Source organism: Apium graveolens, chromosome 11 (genome assembly GCF_009905375.1).
Source record: "Apium graveolens cultivar Ventura chromosome 11, ASM990537v1, whole genome shotgun sequence".
Lineage (NCBI taxonomy): Eukaryota > Viridiplantae > Streptophyta > Magnoliopsida > Apiales > Apiaceae > Apium > Apium graveolens.
This window is the reverse complement of record NC_133657.1, coordinates 151,746,362-151,753,376: the sequence shown is the minus strand read 5'-3', so window position 1 is coordinate 151,753,376 and position 7,015 is coordinate 151,746,362. Positions and strand designations below refer to the sequence as shown.

General features: G+C 34.2%; 1 non-coding gene across 1 annotated transcript; it reads left to right on the top strand.

Moving 5' to 3' along the window:
- Positions 1 to 281: 281 nt before the first annotated feature.
- On the top strand, positions 282 to 388 carry LOC141699087 (small nucleolar RNA R71). Its single transcript, XR_012565574.1, has one exon. It is a non-coding gene; the product is annotated as a small nucleolar RNA R71 (small nucleolar RNA).
- The last annotated feature ends 6,627 nt before the right edge of the window (positions 389 to 7,015 follow it).

Here is a 7,015-nt window from a genome sequence, read left to right as displayed (position 1 = left end):
AATTGACTCCATAGTTGGCTAAAGATTCGACCTTCAAAGACATCGCTTGGAGCTGCGCTGCAATAGCTGTAGATGTATCGACTTCCAGAATACCTGCTACCTTCCCAGGCATCATCCTTTGAATTGGGTTTTGATGCTCATTTGCACCCATAGTTTCAATAAGATTATACGCCTCAGTATAGCTTTTGGCCCACAAGGCGCCTCCAGCTGCTGCATCGAGCATGGGCCGAGATTGGGCCCCCAAACCATTATAGAAACCAGTAATCACCATCCAGTCAGGCATACCATGATGTGGACACTTTCTCAACATCTCCTTGTAGCGCTCCCAAGCTTCGCACATAAATTCTGTTGGTTGCTGCGCAAACTGAGTAAGAGCACTCCTCATAGCTGTAGTCGTCGCCATTGGATAGAACTTCACCAGAAACTTTTGCGCAAGATCTTACCAAGTAGTGATGGACCCAGCTGGCTCAGAATGTAACCAGTCCTTAGCTTTATCCCTCAGAGAGAATGGGAAAAGCCTCAGCTTGATAGCCTCATCAGTCACACCATTATATTTGAAAGTACTACAGATCCCGACAAAATTCCTGATATGCATGTTGGGGTCTTCAGTCGCAACACCTCCGAAAGAAACAAAATTCTGCACCATCTGAATAGTGCCCGGCTTGATTTCAAAAATGTTAGCCTGAATAGCCGGGTGAAGGATGCTTGACTGAATGTCATCAATTTTAGGTCGAAAAAAGTCCATAAGAGCTGGATCTGCTGCTGGAACTATACGATCACCCATGATTACTGGTTCTTTCTGCTCACTCTCTTTATCCGTATCTTCAAAATCTATCTTCTCCGGAATATCAAGAACTGAGTCTGTTCCTCAGGCGTATCTAAAGTTCTCTTGCGAGTGCGAGAACGTGTTTGCATAAAAGCTTGCTAGAGTACCTGAAACACAACCGGAAATAATAAGTAACATGTCTTAATCAATGAGTCCTAATGACCATTGATGGCAAGTACATAAACTAAACAAATACGCCGAGTCCCCAGCAGTGGCGCCAAAAACTTGTTAGGCACAAAACACGCGCTAATAATTCACGCAAGTATACGCGTTTGCAAGTAATATAGAATAAATTCTAGTTCATTCTCACAGAGATTCAGACTAATTATGTTCAATTAACACTTACTCACCAATGTATGATTACTTCTCAATGTCAAGACAGTAACACTTAGATTTGATTAACTAATTATTAACTACAATTAACTACGAGAATTAAAACACTTCATTGACACTTGAATTAACAATATTAAACACACATGAGATCATAACTTCATTACTACTTCCTTCAATAGTTATCGTTATTACCCTTAGCATGTAACAGTGATGATATTAATCGAACAACACGAAACTGATAAAAGCCAACTTTCGTTGTACTAATACCATTCAACCAAACATCCACAATTAAGATAGAAGTTGAATAGGCATCAATTATATTGAGACCCTATATGTCTACAGAATTTGACAACATAACGATTTAAGCACAAGTTATCCTTTATGATTACATAGGGCAAGTAAAACGGTTAGAGTCACCCACTAATCATGCATACACATACATGAACCTATGCTAGCATGGCAAGTTCTAAACCTCGAGATCCACCGTCGCTTCACAGGAGATTAACAGACTATCTTATATGTTCGCGACGCACATAAGACGAATAAGCGCAACCTATGCTAGATACCATACAATCATCACACACTAAGGTATTAAACAACTAACTAAAGAAATCCATAGTAAATCCGTTATGACCCCATGATCACGATTAGCCCATGATAAAACTCATCGTCACCATGGGTTCATATAAAAACATGATAATAACACACAATATAAACAAATAAAAATACTTATTAAAACCAGAGTACGTCACAAGAGTAATAAAGTTCAAAGTAAAGAAAACTAGCATCCACTGATACAACGAATAAAAGAATCACAAGAAAACATATGCTTCCTCTTCTTCATTGCCATGTGCTAAAACGGTCTTCTTCCTTCTCTCCTTGCTTCTTGCTTGATACCACCCTTTGTGAAACGTCTCTGAGAACTACTTTTATAGAAGCCCACAAGAACCAGCCATCTCAGAAGTCCATCAGAATAAGGATTATAAAATTCAGTACTAAAATTCTCGTCCCTAAGCGGCCGCCCCAGATTCCTGAGCAGGCGCCTAAGCTCCCAGCGGCCGCCCAGCATCCTGAGCGGGCGCCCAAGCACTTTCTGGAAAATTCTGAATTTTGCTCCTGATTTTGCTGCGTTCTGCCCCCAACTTTCCACAACCAATGCCAAGCACTTCCCAAGGCTTATTTCCGATGAATTCTTCCTCCATACACAAGTTATACACTGAAATGCAAAAACACTAGAAAAACGCATCAAATACATAAAATACCTGATTTCAAGACATCAATTCAAGCCATTATAAGACGTTCTAAGTGGAATAAAATGCCACTTATCAGTCACGCTTTGATCGGTGCGGTTCTTCATAAATGATAGTAAGTCTGTATTTTAAAATTTCTAGTTATTACCATTACATTAGTGTGATGTTTATCAAATGAAGGCAAAGACACTTCATCTTTATTATGCCATAGAAAGAGCAACACCTCCACTATGATCGCTAGCATCTATTACTAACATTCCTTCAAAACCTAAGGATAACCTTGCCTACTCTACCATACCTCGTTAGTAATCATGCCTAATTCATGATGATAAAAAAACACATAGAATAATTATATAAGTACATTTTGTAGCCTTCAATGGCTAACCATTCTAAGGGATAGCCGTTGAAAGGGTAGCCCATCAACTGATGAGGTTTTTGTAATATTTTTTATTAGATTTCCATAGTAGTTAGAGTTGCTATTATTCATTCAGAAGTCATGTTGACTTAATGGATAATTAATCACTCTAAATGGCTAAGGAAATTCGAATAGCAGTTGACAGTGACTTAACAGTGGTCAAATCCTGATTCTGATACAACACATGGGTTGATTGGAACCTCGACAAAGAAAATAGGAACCAAGACAAACTTTGTATGTGATATTGGATTTCTAAAAACTAGAAATATTATATTTCCTTGCATGGAAAATTGGAGGGATATTCTAATTAACATATCAAGATAAAATCTAGCCTCATTTATCAAGGTTCACGAAAAAAAAGAGTGTAGAAGCAATCTTATCGGATCTAGAAGATTGTGCTATGCTTTTTTAAAAAAATATAATAACTTGGTGATGTATAAACCAAGTAGTAGCAACAATATCTCTCAAGAAATTGTATTTAGAGTGTTCATTTTTGGAGAGAATTATCTTGAGAGAAACATTGAAACATAGCGGTGAAATTGCACTTGTAATTTATACAAATTATTTGTTCAATATATATAAATCTCAGGTGTTAAGCTAAAAAACAAACCACCTGAAATTTTTAATTGATGTGTTTTTCTTCTTTATCTTCATAAGCAATAAGTTTATATTCAAAAATAGTAAAAAGATTTGATTTGTATTCAACCCCCTTTCTACAAATCACCATTCTTGATTGTTAGAGAATAAAATTGGTGTCAGAGCAAGCCTTCAACTTTCATAGGGTTTAAAGATCTTGAAGTTAATCAAACAAAAATGGGGAAGAAGGATGCATGAGTGAAGATTCCAGTACTGGATTAAGAATACAATTCTCACTAGAAAGTAAATATGAGACTACACTTGAAGGCACAAGATGAAGGCTTTGAAAGGTTTATTGATAATCTTTTATATGTTCATGTTAAAACAATCTTAGGTGTTGCAGGAGCAACTGGAGCCATTGGTGCTGATAGAATAGTTGCAAAAGATCCGGACAACTATTCACCAGAGGACTTGGAAAAGATAAACAAGGATTAAAGAAACACGAACATTCCATATTATGGTATAGATATGATTCTGACATTTTTGAGAATATTATGAATTGCTCAACAGCCAAAGAAGTCTGAGATATGATTCAAACACCATGTGAAGGTTCTGAGTAAGTTAGAGAAAAAAAGAAGCAGCTTTTCATACAACAATATGATTATTTTCACTTTGCTCCGGGTGAAGGATTGAGTGAAACATTCAACAGATTCCAAAAGCTATTGAATAGCTGGAAGCTACATGGAAGGGCTATCATGTCAAAGAATCTAGCTTAAAATTCTTTAGAGCTCTTCCAAATGAATGAAAGACAACTACAATCTCTGTTAAAAACTAATTTTAATACAAGTATTACACTCTTGACAAACTGTATGAGATCTTGAAAATATAAGAGATGAAAATGCAACAAGATGAGGACATAGAGAAAGGTCACATAAAAGATAAATATGTGGCTCTTGTTGCATCAAACAAAGGTGAAAATCAAGTGGGAGTCAAGATGGAATCTGAAAACAAGGAAGCTGAGGATGCTAGATCAAGGCCAATCGAGGGGATAAGAAAAGCTATAAAATATAATGATGATACTTTCTCACAAGATGAACTAGAAGAGCTAGAGGAAGAAATGGCACTTTTGTCCAAGAGATATGCTAATCTCAAATTCAGACGAAAGCCTTTCTCCAAGCCATTCAGAAAGGAGTTCAGCTCTAGCAGCAACTTGGTAGACAAATTCAAGTTCAAGTGCTACAACTGTGGTACAGTTGGACACTTATCCAATGAATGCATAAAGCCTAAGATCTCCAAAAATGATGAGGTTGTAGACTACAAATGGAAATACTTTGAGCTGTTAAGAAAGAAAAAAAGGCTTTCATCATAAAAGAGAAGGACTGGGCTGATGGAGATGAATCGGATGAAGAGACAGAGTATATAAACATAGCTCTTATGGCTAATGGTGATGGTCTATAAGCAAGCTCAGCACGCAATTAAGTAATCACAACCGATCTCTTCATGCTAAGTGAAACTGAATGCAAAGAAATAATTAATAATATGTCTTTTGAATTATATAACTTGCATGTCACTCTTAAATTTCTCAAAAAGGAAAATGCTAGAATTAAGAGTTCGAATGCATTATTAACTGAGAAAAACACTTTGCTAGAGACTCGGCTGCAAGAATTAGAACAAGCTAAGAAAGATTGCATAGTTATTAAAGATGATTTCCTAGTTGTATTAGAAAAAGAAGAAATTTTAAAGAAATAACTAGAGCGCGAACAAGAAACTTTTGCTGAATGGAAAGAAAACTAGATTCTCAAGGTACTGAATCTCTCAGTGAGGATACTTGGAAAGAGAATAAGATAAAGCTGGATAAAGTTGAAACCAGATGTTGTTTGAGTTAGCGAGGATAAGTAGACGAATAATGATTATCCGTTGAAAGATAATAAGTCAACAGATAAAAATTATCCATTGAGAGACATATCTAGTTCTTCTAAGATGGAAAAAATGAATATGAAGTATTGTCTAGTCAGTCTTTGGAGAGAGTAGCAAAACCAAGAAGGTTGAGCAAAAAAACAAAGGTCACTTATCTAACAAGCAATTGAAAGATAAGTTGGAGAAAATTGAGGATAAGATATGATTAAGAAAAAGAATAACAGAAATGGCAAGATAAAAATTAACAATACATCATAGATGACTTTCTACAACATTATTGCCTTGTGTTGCCGTGAAAAATGGTGTAGCAGGTATGTTCAATCTAGTCTATTATTACTTTGTTCAAACTTGTTGCTATAGGTATAAAAAAGTGTTCTAAAGATGTTGATATTATAATATTATTTCGAGATATTACCATATGTATGAATATGTGTTGCCAAGATGTTGAAATAATCATTTTACACAAAAGGTGATAAAAATTATAATTTTTTTAAAAAAAATTGAAATAGATATTAATTTTAATTTTATGTATATATATGTCACCCTGTTATGGTTCAATAAAGAAAACTTTAATTTTAACGCAAAATTATATTTATCCTTTAAAATCATTGGATTGGATAAAATTATTTATGAAGTTTCTTAGAATGTAAAATTCTGCCAAATAAATAAAATTATTCATGTTTATAGATATTATAATTTTTATATGAATTTAAAGTAAAGATATTTTGTTTAATATCAAAACTAATAAATATTGATTGGAAACCAAAATATTTATTATTTAAATAATGACTTTATATTTATAAAAAAACTATTAGAGTAATACATTAATATTTATAATTATAATATGAAAAAAAATAAAAATATTATAATTCTTGAAAATGAAATTATAAGTAAATAATTGGGGATGTTTTGTAGAACTAAGTGTGCAAATGTTAATTTTCAATCTACTAATTGCAAATCTGTATTCATGCATGTTATGTGTGTACCTTATATGCCTAACTAAAACCATGCTAAATGTGTTTAATCAGAACTGTAATAAAACATTCCTAATGCTTATTATTTTGTATATAGCATGCCTTGGACAATGTGTGGAATGAATGACATATTTGCATCATATTTTAACCTAATGTTGTCCAAAAATTATGCACCTGATTTAAGCACTAACATGTTTGGTCAACAACCATCACCAATGGTTAAAGTGGAATCAAATCCTCCAAAACCTAGAGTGAAAAATGGTAAAAAGGCAAATAATGTTTCTACCAAAAGAGGACCCAAGGAAACTTGGGTACCAATGTCAAATTGAATTGGTTTTATTATATGCAGGAAAAAAGGAGGAATCTTTAGTATATAAATAGTGGCTGCTCAAGACACATGATTGGTGATTATCCTAGAGTTTAAGAAAAAACTTATAACACCCTCCAAATCCGGGGTATAGATTTGGGGCGTTATTAACAACAATTACCAACTAAACCTGCACAAGCGGAATATAAATATAATAATTACCCCGAACTATCACTACTCAGGATTTTTTAAGGTCTGAGTTGAAAATAAGAACCACATACTACACTTTATTACAAACCCAACTAAATAAAATCTGTCTCAAGAACTCTCTTTGTTACAAAACTTTATTCTACCTACACTCTCACTACACAACTTTTATTCAAACTACACAATACTTTTATTCAACCCAACATTACT